This window comes from Dama dama, chromosome 11, assembly GCF_033118175.1.
Source record: "Dama dama isolate Ldn47 chromosome 11, ASM3311817v1, whole genome shotgun sequence".
In the NCBI taxonomy this organism is placed as follows: Eukaryota; Metazoa; Chordata; class Mammalia; order Artiodactyla; family Cervidae; genus Dama; species Dama dama.
This window is the reverse complement of record NC_083691.1, coordinates 97361947-97376138: the sequence shown is the minus strand read 5'-3', so window position 1 is coordinate 97376138 and position 14192 is coordinate 97361947. Positions and strand designations below refer to the sequence as shown.

The following is a 14192-nucleotide window of genomic DNA, read 5'->3' as shown; positions in this document are numbered from 1 at the left end:
CTGGCCGGGCGGCTGGCGGCGGCCAGCGCACTCACCCGCTCGCCGGCTCGCGCAGGCACACTCCGCAGAGAGCGGCGCGATCGCCGCCGCCGCCGCCGCCGCCGCTGCCGCGTCCTCCTCCCCCCTACCCCGCCCGCCCCGCGCCCGCCCCTCCTCCCGCCCTCGCGGCGGCCCGGCCCGGCCCGGCCCGCTGCAGCCGCCGCCGCTCCGAGCCCGCCCGCCCGCCTTTCTCCTCCTGGAGGCGCGTGTGCGCGGGCGAGGCCGAGACGCGCGCGCGCCGTGAGCCCCGCGCCGCGCCCGCCCCGCGCGCCCCTGCGTTCCCCGCGCGGCTCCCCCGGGTCCCGACCGCTAGCAGGCCGCGCCACCCCGCCCGCCCCGACCCCCGCGTACCGCTCCGCGCCGCGACCCCGGCCTCCCGGGGGCGCCCGGCGCGATCCGGCCACCCGGGCCGAGGGGCGGGCGGCGGCGCGGAGGGTCGGAGATGCACAGCTCGTCCCGGGCTGCCGCATCTTCTGCCCCGGCCCCGCCCGGCCTCCCGCCCCCCCATCCCTCACCCCCGGATGCACACACTTCTTGGGGGGTCCGGTCTGCAGCTGATCCGGCCGGGCGCCCCCCGCCGCGGGCCGGGCGATGGGGCGGCTGCCGACCTGAGTGGGTGCTGGGAGATGCCCTGGCCGCTCCAGGCGCCGAGCGAGTTGGCGGTGCAGCCTGCAGTAGCGCCGTAAACAAACCGCTTAAAATATCTGGAGCCAGTAAGTTACGTTAAATCAAGGGGATCGGGGATGAAACCTCTTCTGAGGGGACCTGCAGTTTGAGGAAGGTACCGCCATCCCCAGTGCTTCAGCTGGCCCGACCCTGGAAACCCGTCTCCTTTCTATTTCTTTCAGGGAAGGCGGACAGGCCTCTGGGGGTTGACTGCAAACTTCCAGCCCTATCTTCTGTCTGACAGAAGAATGAAAGAGTGTCACTGTGCCTCCTAAAAATCCAAGTTCTTATTATTATTACTACTTCCTGGATTTTAAAGATCACTTCCCCCTCCCTTGCTTTTGTGTAAGGGATGAGAAGCCGGCGTCTCCATCAGTGCCCTAGCCCTGTTTGTTTCTCCATAGCTGGCCAAAACCCAGAACCTCTCTTTTGTCTCCTGACTCTCCTGTCCTCTTGGCCACAGCGCTGGGAGCCTGGCCCAAGCTCCCAAAGACTTCCTGGAGAGACAGTACCGGGCAGGGTAAGACCCATCCCTTGCACCCAACCCCCCAAGGCCCTGCCATAGGGAGCCTTCTGGCACGCTCCCCTTTTGTTCATTCTAGACAAGAGGAACCACTCCCGGAGGCTGCCAGAAATCTAGACCCTTGGGTAGAAGTCAGTCACAGGATCCCTCCATCTGGAGGCAAGCCTAGGAATTATACCCTCCTCACCTCCCTGACCTCTGAATGAGGATTAACAAACTAAGTCTGGAGCACATGCAGGAGAAGAAAGGACCAAGGAGAATTCTTTCCTGTTTGGGGTTGGATTACAAAAACGCTCAGCCCCCTGCTGCCTTCCCCCAGCTCTGATATAGTCCTTCCTTTATTAGCATCCATAACTAATGTGCAGAAGGTAAAACAGTAAAGGAAGGCAGAGTCTGACAGAAAGGAATTTCCCTCAACACAGTTTGAGGGAAAAGAATTGTTATTTTACAGGCTGATAACTCCCAGCCCCTAAAGACCTCCCTCATTAGTTGAAGGTAGTAACAAGGCTAGGAGGAACAAAGAGAATGTGAATATGGGGGAACACATAGGTGTGAAGCACTCTTCCCAGGACCCAGTCCAGGGTGTATTTGGAGAGACTGGGAGGGAGGGGGAATCTGTCTTCTCAACATCTCCTTAGCATAAGCCTTGCTGCAAATGTTTGCTCTGGCAAAAGTGAGATGGCTGAAGCATCCAGACAGTGTTCCCAGGAACAAAGGCGGAGGGGCGGAGGGGCGGGGGGCATTGTGGAGGGTGGAGGAGAGCTCAAGAAAACAGCCCCACTCTGGAACAACTGCAAGTTCCACTCCCCAACAAGAGGAGCGTCTTGTCCCTGGGCTAAGGGCTGCCGGCTGCCTGCCGGGAAGCTGCTCCAGAAAGACCTCCCACCCTTCTCAGGGATCTGACTTCCCTTCCCTTCCCTTCCCACATGTCTGTTTATACAATGGAGGAAGGCTGAAGAACAAACAGAACCATGTTCACTGGGACTCCCATCCTGGGCTTAAGCTCAGGATACAGAATTGCCCACACCATGGAAGCTTATAGACTAGACGGTCCTGGAAGAGGGAAAGGAGAAAGCCCTAGGGGTATGGAGCTGGCAGAGTGGTTCCCTCATAAAAGACCTCTTCCCCCAAAGCCACAGAGGAATGGGTAGATAGATTTCTATTTGAATTTAAACACGGAGTCTCTCATGCTCACGCGTAGGTAAATTTGAGCCTAAAGCAATTTCACCGTGGGTAGTAGGCATTTTTTTCTTCAGGAATAGCTCATGTTTTCAGTCTGGGGCCTCTAACACAGGGGAAGTTACATGAACACTTTTATTTCCAGTTTTTGTGTATAGTCTCCAGTGGGACAATAAGGCCTTTTGAAAAAACTCAAATAATATTGTATCAATAGATGCCAGCTTTGCTAAGTTGTCATGGAAAGAAATTTATATCATTCACAGGTAAAATGTAGAACAGTTAATGAGAGCTTTTATAGTGTGGTCTTATTATTATTATTATTTATCAGGTTTATTAAGCTGTTCTTACTATCCTCCAGCCAGTGGTATGTTTTGGTACACATACCAAAGCAAGCACTTATGTCAAAATGTTCAATCCTTAATAAAAAGCACCAAAAAGTGTGTGGGGGGCGGGCGAGAGGGGGGAGGGTGGTGCTTGGACACCCTGGGATTCAAATGCCAGAACTAAAAGGGAGGATTTTTTTTTTTTTTTTTTTTGTAAAGGAGTAAGAGATAACCTTTGTTAAAAGTAAAAATAAAACTGGTATTTCCTATGAAGCTGATGTAGTTTCTGTGCATAGTAAAGGCAGTCAGGCTGGATGGGACTTCTCTCTCTCTGGAGATAAATGAGACACTACTACAGAAAGCTCAACAAAAGCGCCCAGCTTCAGAAAGCGGCCAGGGGAGGCAGCTATGTGACAGGGGCTGCTGGTATCCTAGGTCAGGTTTGTTTGTTTAGGCCACGTCTCTGAATGAAAAGGACCCAGAAATGAATGCTACTCAGTCTGGGGCAGGCATTCAAGGAGACTTAGCTAGGGCCTCACTCACATTCTGCCAACCTGGAACTGGAAACCTCCTAAACAGACCCAGAAGTAAACCTGTGGTATCCGACTAAGATCACCTTTTGGATACGAATTGAGAGAAGAGAGCCCTTACATGGCTTTATTAATTCAGGCCTTATTCTGAAGACCTGGCTGCAGCTCAGAGGTCTTTTGTGACCAGGTGGGAGTTTTCCTTTTCCGATCCCACCATTCCTCTGGAAGGATATGCCTGGCCAAAAGTCAGCGGTGCAGGTGGTCCTGCAGGAAGGTGGTGGGCGCCCTGCCCCGCCCCCGCCAGCACTGTGGCTCACCACAGCCTCCCTCCTGTTTCGGCCAGACTGCGGATGGCACCGCGCGGTGATCAGTCTGTGTCTCCTTCCTGAGGCTTCTTGGATGCCTGTGTTTGTCTGTAGGGATGGCAGGGTCAGCCCTCTAGGCGTTCTGCTTGCAAATGACATGCTAATATGTGAAGCCTCCCCGGACAGCTCCAGTTTTAATCCACCTGGGAGTTCAAGAGTCCTCCGGGCTTTCCTCTCCGCTGCTGTCTTAGAGTGGCTCTAGCTTGGGATCTGAGGTGCCTTTCTTTTTCTATCTTTTTCATCATTCACCGGGTCCTGAGCAGATGGTGTGGCTGTGCTGGCTGTCATCACTCCTCCTATGTTTCCATGGAAACCTGGGGCATAGGGACCATCTCTGCCTTGGGCTCTCTGGCAGTATCCTCTGGCCCCTCCCCCTTGCCTGCCCACGTTCTGAAGAGTTGGAGAACCTTCTGCCAGGGTCATTTCCGAGATCATCTAAGGACGTACTCCCCAGGAGTGGTTGAGGACTGACTAGAAAAGGGACGGGAGGAGAGGGAATGCCAGTACCCCAGTTGTGTGGCCGAGGCCAGTTTGCGATAGGGGCATATTCAGACTATGTGTCCCTTCAGCCAGGTTCCATAATGGCCGATTATTGCCCACATGTCAGAAGAGATGCGCCTAAGCTTGTCTCTGCTCATCAGGCAGCAGATATGTAATGAGTGTAACAATGTTACTGATAGTTTACCTTTAACTGACATTCTGCCCCCTCCCTGAGCAGCCTTCTGGATTTTTTTTTTTTTAACAAACCGTGTTTTCCCTAAGGAATGTACCTTCCTCAAAGTTTCCAACATCCTCCTGCCTACATAATTCACTTATATAGCTACTAAGACATTAATTAGATTCAGAAGTCTGTGGAAACAGCAGAGCTGGGCAGGTCAGAGGCCAGGCAGGGCAGAGAAAAGAGTGGGGGAAATGACCCTTGGGAGAAGGGAGGGAAGCAGAGGGAAATTTTTCATGCCATTCAAGTACCAAACAAGGCAATCAAAATGTGGACAACTACTATAACATTGTTTAGAGAATTAAAGTAGTGTCCAATTAAAGATTACTTTTATTAAAAAAAATTGATTTGCATAAGAATTCTATGGATATATGTCTTCGGTGTTGTTCAGTTGCAAAGTTGTATCTGACTCTTTGCAACTCCTTGGACTGCAGAACTCCAGGCTTCCCTGTCCTTCACTCTCCTGGAGTTTGCTCAAACTCATGTCCATTGAGTCAGTGATGCCATCCAACCATCTCATCCTTTTTGTTGTTAGTTGCTCCTTAGACATCTGCTACAAAAGACTATTGTGTCTGAAGCTCACCACAAAATTTTTTTAAAAAAAGAAACAAAGCATGTGTACTGAAAATGAAAATGCAGACAGGAAAAGCATAGGCAATTCAAAAAGTGGATCAGAAAAGTAATTCCTATCACATTTCATGTAGTTCACACCATGCTGACCTACTTGGGGGATAATCCTTTTATTTGTGATGCGAGAAGATCCCTTGGTACTGCTAACAAGAACCAACCGTCCTGACTTAAAATTTAATATTCCCATTGGCTGTTTGTTGTGCTTCTTTGAGATGTGCACTGACCATCGTGTAAAGACTCAAGGACTCTAAACCTTTGAGAATGTGTGCATGCAACTCTTTGCAACCCTATGGACTGTAGCCCACCAGGCTTCTCTGTCCATGGGATTCCCCAAACAAGAACACTGGAGTGGGTTGTGATGCTCTCCTCCAGGGGATCTTTCTGACCCAGGGATTGAACCTGCATCTCTTGCATTTCCTGCATTGGTGGGTGGGTTCTTTACCACTAGCTCTACCTGGGAGTATGGCCAACATTTCTATGTTATGATATACTGGGTTCTATCAATTCTGTGTATTCCTCCTAAAACCACAGGAGGTATGTTACCATTGTTTTCGTTTTACAGATGAGTAAAAAAGAACAGCTATGTGTCACAAACCAAAGAACGCAGATTGGATCTAGTGACCAAGGCTGGGTTGGACATTTTTGTCTCTAACAGCCCTGAAATGTTGGAGTTCTATCTTCAGCTGTCCTCCTGAGCACTGCCAGACAGAACTCTCTGGAGGACAGCAGGGGAGCCATAAATCTTCTCCTGTGTAAATGGAGGCCCTCCTCCTTGGCTTAAACAAATCTCAAGGTGTTGGCCTGTTCCCAACAGGAGCACCTGCTGTTTGGTTAGGTGTTGACAGACAGCAAGAGTAGCGTCCAGGGGGAGGAGATGCAGCTCAGGTCTAGGGGGAAACGTGGTAAGGAAGTCATCACATGACTTCATGTCAGTCTCCTTTCTCTGGGGCACCAGAGAGCATTCACGTGGAGAGCTAATGATCCCCACAGAGCCTCAGAGGACACTGAGGTCACAGGTGGGCCAGTTCTGGCTCATGTCCTAAAGACACAGACATTTCAAATATACGTCTTGATAGTTAAACATTGATGGGCCAAGGACAGCAGTATAAGATCCTCACAAAGTCCATCAGGTAGCAGCATCTCCAAACCTCAAAGTTCATAGCAGAAGTGCTCTCGTCTAGAACTAGAAGACACAGAGAGAGCAAGGCACTGGGAGCTTGGAGCAAACACGTGATGGCAGTCGCTTGCCTACCCAGTATCTATCTGCCCTCTTTGTCACTAAGAAAACCAAAGTTTGGGGAAGTGATGACCCAGGTGAAATAATTATATTTTCTAGGCGCTCTCACGGCAAGAACTGGGCATGGAACGCAGCTCAAGCCAATGAGACAGAAGCCTAAGTCGGCTGGAATTTCTTGGCAAGTTTCACTTTCCTGGAGTAGGCAGACTTTTATCCTCTAGGTCAGTTCTTTCTTCTTTCTTCCAGAATGCAACTGCAGGCCTGAGATAGAACTGCTGCCTTGGACCCTGCAGGCAAAACCCACAAGCTAAAGTCGGCAGATCTGAAGTTAGAAGGAGGCCATGCCCTTGTTGGTGTCTTCACATAACTGTGCCGTCTTTGAACCACCACCTAGCTCAAGACTTTTGGGGACAAAACAAGACTCTGTTTGGCTGAGCCACTATAATCATTTTTGACTGTTACAGTAAGGTCTATGAGGTGTCCCAGACGATGTGCCCCAGGGGCTTCCCAGGTAGCTCAGTGGTAGAGAATCCATCTGCCAATACAGGAGACACAGGAGACTGGGGTTCGATCCCTGGGTCGGGACGATCCCCTGGAGAAGGAAATGGCAACCCACTCCAGTATTCTCGCCAAGAAAGTCCCATGGACAGAGGGGCCTGGTGGGTTACAGTCCATGGGGTCACAAAGAGTCAGACACGGCTGAGCACACATACACACACACACACGCTTGCCCCAAAGGCAAAGCCTATATTTTCTCTCTTAAATACAATCTTGCCTTCTGGGTTCACTCCAGTTGTAAGATCAGTTAACAAGAAACCCATGCAGCCTCAATTGTCTGAAGACTGATTAATCCAGCTCCAGCATTTTTTTTAATATTCCATATTAATAACTGTTTCTTTATTTCCATGTTATTTATTAACCTGGTTAAGTGACTGTTACATCCCTCACAGGGATACTCGAAGATCTCATTTCTGGAAAATAGTGTAGGAACAATAAGAGTCAGCCCTTCTTGTGTCCTTGCCACATATGCAAAAAATATGCATGTTTTAGGCTCTGCCATTGTTTCTACCAATAAACTAATTACCACTGTATGAAGCTGATTTACTTTAGAAGGAGTTCAGAAAAACAACTAATTAAGAACAGGATTTTGAAATATAAACTGTATTACAAGGTTAGAACTCTATAATGAAATTGTAGAAGCTTGAAAGTCGGGAGGAACCATGGAGGCACTCTTTCACTAACCTCCAACCCCAGGCAGGAATTCCCTCTCTGTTAGCTCTGGTGTGTTCAGCCCACTCGTGGAGATTTCTAATGATGAGTGGTGCACTCTGTCAAAAGGCTTCCTATTCCATTTTTAATGGCGCTTAGCTCTGCCTGAACAACATTCCTCTTTATATTTATGAATCCCAAATTGATCTCCCTGCAACTTCCTAGCATCTCACTGGCTTACAGTAAGCACAGTTACACTCAGCTCCACTGAACCTCTCTTGGTCCTCAATACCTGGAATTACTTGCAAGCTCAAGTAGTTTTCCTTGGCACCTTTGGCAGAGGGATCTCCTTGTTGGGTTGGGAATCCCTTACAATGAAGCAGAGCCCGTCTCTTAGAAGGAGGAAGTAGACAGGGGGTGAAAGAAACTCCGTCTTCTTCCACCTGGTCGTTGGTCTCTTGGAAGAAGGGAGCTTCAAAAGGCAGGAGCCACGAGCAAGAAAATGGCCACTACAAGAGAGGGAGGCAGGAACCTTCCCAAAAGAAAGCTACATCCGCCGGGTTTTTAAGGAGGAAGCTGGACAATGAGAAGTAGAAAATGGGGGCCCAAAACCCTGGGAGAAGGGTGAGAGTGAGGCCAGGAAGGAGGCCTGAAGAAAGCACCAAGGCCTCAGGGCCAGACCCACCCTGCCGTCAAGACAGCAGCTTTTTCAAGAGCTAGTTCCCAGTGTTTTTCCTAAGTTCCAACTCTCCTGTGACGCATATTATAATTCCATATACTTGGCACAGATAGTTACATTTTTATGAATTTAACATTACTTTCTGTCACTCTCTAGACAACAATATGAAGTTTATTACAGCATAAAGGGAAATTCATCCTTTTGGGCCCAAGTGAGTGGCAGCCCGGATCCCCACATTGTCATCTCTGTCATCCTTCTCTGAAGGATGCGACCTCAAGTCAAGGGTGGGGTTACTTAACCAAGCCCAGGTCTCGGGCTCAGGACCCAAGACAATACTCTCAATGAGCACATAAATCATTTCATATATATATATATATATATATATATATTATATATATATATAAATGAACAAACATTATTGAGCATCTAGCACATGCCAAGCAGTGCATTAAGAAGTAAGGAGAGAGACTTCCCTGGTGGTCTAATGGCTAAAACTCTGCATACCAATACAGGGGGACCAGGTTCGATCCCTGGTCAGGGAACTAGATCCCACATGCTGCAACTAAAAATCCTGCATTGCCACAACTAAGACCCACTGCAACCAAATAAATAAATGTCCTTCTGCTCAGTCATGTCTGACTCTTTGCGGTCCCATGGACTGTAGCCAGCCAGGCTCCTCTGTCCATGGGATTTTTTTTCAGGCAAGTGTATTCGAGTGGGTTGCCATTTCCTTCTCCAGGGGATCTTCCCAACCCAGGGATCGAACCCATGTCTCTTGCATCTCCTGCATTGACAGGTGGATTCTTTACCACTAGTGCCACCTGGGAAGACCAAATAAATAAACAAGTAGCTTAAAAAAAAAAAAAAGGAGCGATTATATTATAATGTGATTAGTGGTATGTCTAGGGAAATGCAAGTACTTAGGGAGTTCTAGAAAAAATGACTGACTCATATTCTAAGTCAAGAACTGACTCATCCAGAATAAGGTGTGTGGCAGAGGATGGAAGAGGTCTGTATGCCATGCTGAATCACCTGCTATGACAGAGGTATGTCTTCAAAGCTATAGGAGCAGGAGCAAGGGGGTGATGAGTCCTGTCTGAGGCTCTCATAATGCAGAAGCCAACATGTGGGTTGGGCCTAAAGGAATGAGAGCCAGAGTGTAGCTGAAAGTGATGGGAAAGCATTCCAGGCAGAAGGAAAAGCACAGGATGGAGCACAAAGGCAAGATGCAGGTCACATCCTGGTGACAGGGGAGGTTCTGTGTCATCAGAGTGTTGCTTTGGGGAGGAGGGCTGGAGCTGTCAGTGGGTCGTGTTCAGGGTGGGAGCAAAAGCAGAAGAAAAAGGCGCCAAGGCCAGGGCAAGAGATTAGGGCCAGGTGGTGAAGCGCCGCGTTCGGCTGTTGTGAAAACACTGTAAGTGGGCAGGAAATGAACATCAGAGATTCAGTAAAGCAGCACTCATACACCCAGCTGCTAAACCCAAGGGGATAACTGAGAATCGAAAAGAGGAAATGGTTTCTGAGAAACTAGAGAAAGTATTGCACGGAGCACTCAGCCCAGAGGCTTTTTTTTTTTTTTTTTTTTTTTTGCTATAAAATCGAGCAAGCCCTTCCTGCAGCACAGGGCTGACCGCATCATCTGCAGGGCCCAGAGCAAACTGAAGATGTGGAGCCTCTTGTTCATAAATGATGAAGAATTTCAAGATGATGAGAGGAGAGCATTAACCCAAGGGCAGGACCCTTCTAGGTGTGGGGCCTTGTGTCACTGCCGAGGTCACAGCCCACAAAGCCAGGGTTGCTGAGGTATTGGTGCTGAAGGGCACCTTGTCGCTAATAGGGTGAGTGTTGGGAAGCCTGCCTCACAAGGCTGGTTGAGAGGCACCTGGGGAGCAGAGCCTGCGTTCACACGGTCTGTACCACAGTACTGAAAACGTTCAGTGGGAGATAATCCAAGCCATGCACAGCAATGTGATGGGGAAATCTTAAATTAAAAGTAGTCTTAGGACGTCTCTAGTGGTCCAGGGGTTAAGACTCTCAGTTACCACTGCAGAGGGCATGGGTTTAATCCCTGGTCGGATCCTGCATGCTGCCCAGCACAGCCAAAAAAAGTACTTTCACTTTATAAGAATGAGTCCTCACAAAGGTTTCTGTTTGCTAGGCAAGTGATGATAGAGCTGTTAGGGAAACTGAGGGAAGGAGGAAATTGTTCTCCAAAAGAAAATAGTAATAACAGGAATACAGGAAGAAATGAAGAGCTTGGCTAGAGGCAGAAGGAATGGGAAGGGGCCACAGCTTAAGGGAGTAGAATTTGGGGCAAAGACAGAAAATCTAAATGGGATTTCAGAATTTTTTATGATATGATATACCCGACCAGTTTTAAATAAAAAACTGCAATGCTCTTCCACTCTTAGGAAGAAAAAGGTGTGTGTGTGTGTGTGTGTTGGGGGAGATGATTTTCAAGCCCAGTTGCAGATTAGAATCGCCAGGGTGAGTTTGAAGAGCCTCTGAATCAAGGGAAGCCGTCACACAAGTGGCCAAGATTAGGTATGTCTTCTGGCCCTGGTTCAGGCCATTTTCTCTGGTCACCCTGTCATTTCCATTGACCTGTTTGTCTCTCTTTGGGCCAGTACCACATTTTTAATAACTATAGCTTTATAATAAACTTTGATGGCTCCTAGAGGCAGCGACCCTCACTTCTTTGTTTTTCATCATTGCTTTAGAATCAACAAATTACACACACACTCACACAAAAATCCTCTTATCATTTTTATGGAAAATGCTTTAAATATGTAGATCTGTTTGGAGAACTAATACATCAGTAATACTGTCGTCTGATACCTGAACATGCTATGTTACTCTGATTATTTAGATTTCTACTTAGATCAGTTAATGTTTCATATTCATATCCATAGAGATCTTGCATATTATGTGTTAGATTTTGCCTTTGATTAAACTACCCTATTTATTCTAATAACTTGTCTGTAGCTTTATTTCCTATGTACACGATAATTCAGCAACATCATCATGTGATTTAGGGATGGCTTTTTCCCAACCACTGCAATCCTTACACCTTTATTTCTTTTCTTAACTTACCAGCTAGAACTTTAACTACAATGTTGAGTAGAAACAGTAATGGTGGGCATCCTTGTCTTATTCCTGATTTCAAACTAGGGTTTTTTAGTAGATCCTTTATCAGATTAGGGAATTTTCCATTTATTCCTACTTTGTTAACCTTATAGCTATTTTGTTTGTTGAAATCATGAGTTGTAACTAAAATTTATAAAATGTTTTCTGTGGCCTGTTGATTGTATTATCTAACTTTTTTTTTTCTATTGATGGTTAATGTAGTGAATTACATTGATTAATTTTCAAAAGTCAAACCAGCCTTGTATTCGTGGAGTAAATAAAAGTCAGTGGTAATACATTACTTGCTATAGATTCAATGTGCTGTTTTTTTGTGGGGGAGGGGAATTTCTGCACCAATGGTCATGAATAAGTGAGTAAAATTTTCCTGTTTTGAAGTGAGCTCATTAGCTTTTGCTAAGAAAGCCCTTGGAAACGAACTGGGGACATGTACCTCTTTTTCTTTTTATTCTCTGGGAAAGATGGTGTAATCTTGGAATGATTTCCTCTTTAAGAATTTAGTGGCATTCACCAGTAAAGTCATCTGAGCTTAGACATTTCTCTGAAGGAAAAAATTTTAATTATGGATTTGACTTTTTTTTTTTTTTTGTATTTGACTTTTAACAGTTTTAAGTCTACTTTCTGTCAATTTTGGTAAGTTGCTTGTTTCTACAAAGGTATCATGGAAATCATGAAAAATTTCAAATTGAGTGGGCTAGTCATGATGTTTACTTATTTGATGTCTTTTTAGTAGCTGTAGGGTCTGTAGTTATTCCCCTCTTCATTCCTTACATTGCATATTTATGGTTTCTCTCCCTCTCTCTTTTTAAGTCAATATCACCAGCACTCAATTTTATTATTTTCACAGAACAGCCTTTTGTCTGTTTTGCTTCCTCTCTTTTCTACCTCATTCATTTCTGTTCTCATCTTCGTCATTTCCTTCATTCTAATTTACTTCATTTTGATTTGCTGTTTTCTTCTTGAGTTGGATGCTTGGCTCTGATAGTTGATCTTCCTTCTCTTCTAATTTGTGTATTTAGTGCTACATGTTTTCATGTAAGCACAACTTTAGTTGCATTCTATAAGCTTTAATGTATAGAACTGTCATTATCATTTAACTCAAAGTATTTTCTAATTTCCATTGTGATTCCTTCTTTAACATGCTAGTCACTTAGAAGCATATTTCTTTGCTTCCAAACATGTGCAATTATCTAGTTAACCTTTAGCAGTTGACTAGTTCAACTGCACTATGATTGCAGAAGGTACTCTAGAATTTTAATCTTATGAAAAATTTTGAGACGTACTCTCTGGTCTTACATATGATCAATTTTGTAAATACTTTCTGTATGCTAGAAAAATATGTGTATTCTGCTACTGTTGGCATAGTATTCTCTCTCTAATACATATGGGCTTTCCTGGTGACTCAGTGGCAAAGGATAATGAAGCTGTTTGCCAATGAAGGAGATGCGGATTTGATCCCTGGGCTGGGAAGATCCCCTGGAGAAGGAAATGGCAATCCACTCCATTTAATATCCAAGTATTCTTTTCTGAGAAATCCCATGGACAAAGGAGCCTGGTGGGGCTACAGTCCATGGGGTCACAAAGAGTCAGACATGACTTAGCAACTAAACACCACAATATATACATATGTGCATATATATATAATATCATGTTTCTGATATTATTGTTCAAAGCTCTTTATCATTATTGATATTTTTTCTGCAATCATATCTAAGAGACACGTTAACATTTCCCACTATAATTAAGAATTTACTTGTTTCTTCTTATAATTCAAGTTCTGCTTTATATATTTTGAAGCTATGTTTATTAAATGCATAAATATTTAGGACAGTTATATCATCCTGGTGAATTGATCTTATTAAAAGGATGATGTCCCTCTTAATCTCTAATGATGATTTTTGCCTGAGAAGACATAGATAGGAAAATACTGCTGAGATTAGTATCAAAGAGCATATCACCAATGTTTTCTTCTAGGACTTCTATGGTTTCAGGTCTTACATTCAAGTTTTTAATCCATTTTCAGTTGATTTTTGTGTATGGTGTAGGGTATAGGGTATAGGGTAGTGGTCTAGAGTCTTCTTTTTGAATGTGGCTTTACAGTTTTCCCAAGCATCATTTATTGAAGGGACTATCTCCATTGTATATTCTTTGCTTCTTTGTCATAAATTAATTATCCATATATGTGGGGATTTATTTCTAGGCTTTCATTTCTATTCTATTTTTCTACTAATACTGTGTTGTTTTGATTATCAAGGCTTTGTAATTATAGTTTGGAATCAGGGAATGTGACTATCTCTAGTTTTATTTTTTTCTCAGGATTGTTTTGGCTGTTCAGGGTCTTCTGTGGTTCCCTATAAATTTTAGATTTTTTTTTAATATTTCTGTGAAAAAATGTCCTTGGAATTTTGATAGAGATTACACTGAGTCTGTACAGTAGTTTAGGTAATATGGACAAGAATATGGACAAGGAAAGAAAAAACGCAAAAAAGCAAAATGGCTGTCTGAGGAGGCCTTACAAATAGCTGTGAAAAGAAGGGAAGTGAAAAGCAAAGGAGAAGAGGAAAGATATACCCATTTGAATGCAGAGTTCCAAAGAATAGCAAGGAGAGATAAGAAAGCCTTCCTCATTCATCTGCTGAAGAAGGTTTTCTTATCTCTCCTTGCTATTCTTTGGAACTCTGGAAGCTGTGGTACATATACACCATGGAATATTACTCAGCCATTAAAAGAATTCATTTGAATCAGTTCTAATGAGATGGATGAAACTGGAGCCCATTATACAGAGTGAAGTAAGCCAGAAAGATAAAGAACATTACAGCATACTAACACATATATATGGAATTTAGAAAGATGGTAATGATAACCCTATATGCAAAACAGAAAAAGAGACACAGAAGTACAGAACAGACTTTTGAACCCTGTGGGAGAAGGTGAGGGTGGGATGTTTCGA

At 45.3% G+C, this 14192-nt stretch overlaps 1 protein-coding gene across 2 annotated transcripts in view; it reads right to left on the bottom strand.

Annotated features, from left to right (window-relative positions):
- The window catches only part of AFF3 (ALF transcription elongation factor 3), a 620532-nt gene that overhangs the window by 574262 nt on the left and 32078 nt on the right, over nucleotides 1-14192 (bottom strand). The gene's annotated exons all lie outside the window — the stretch shown is intronic.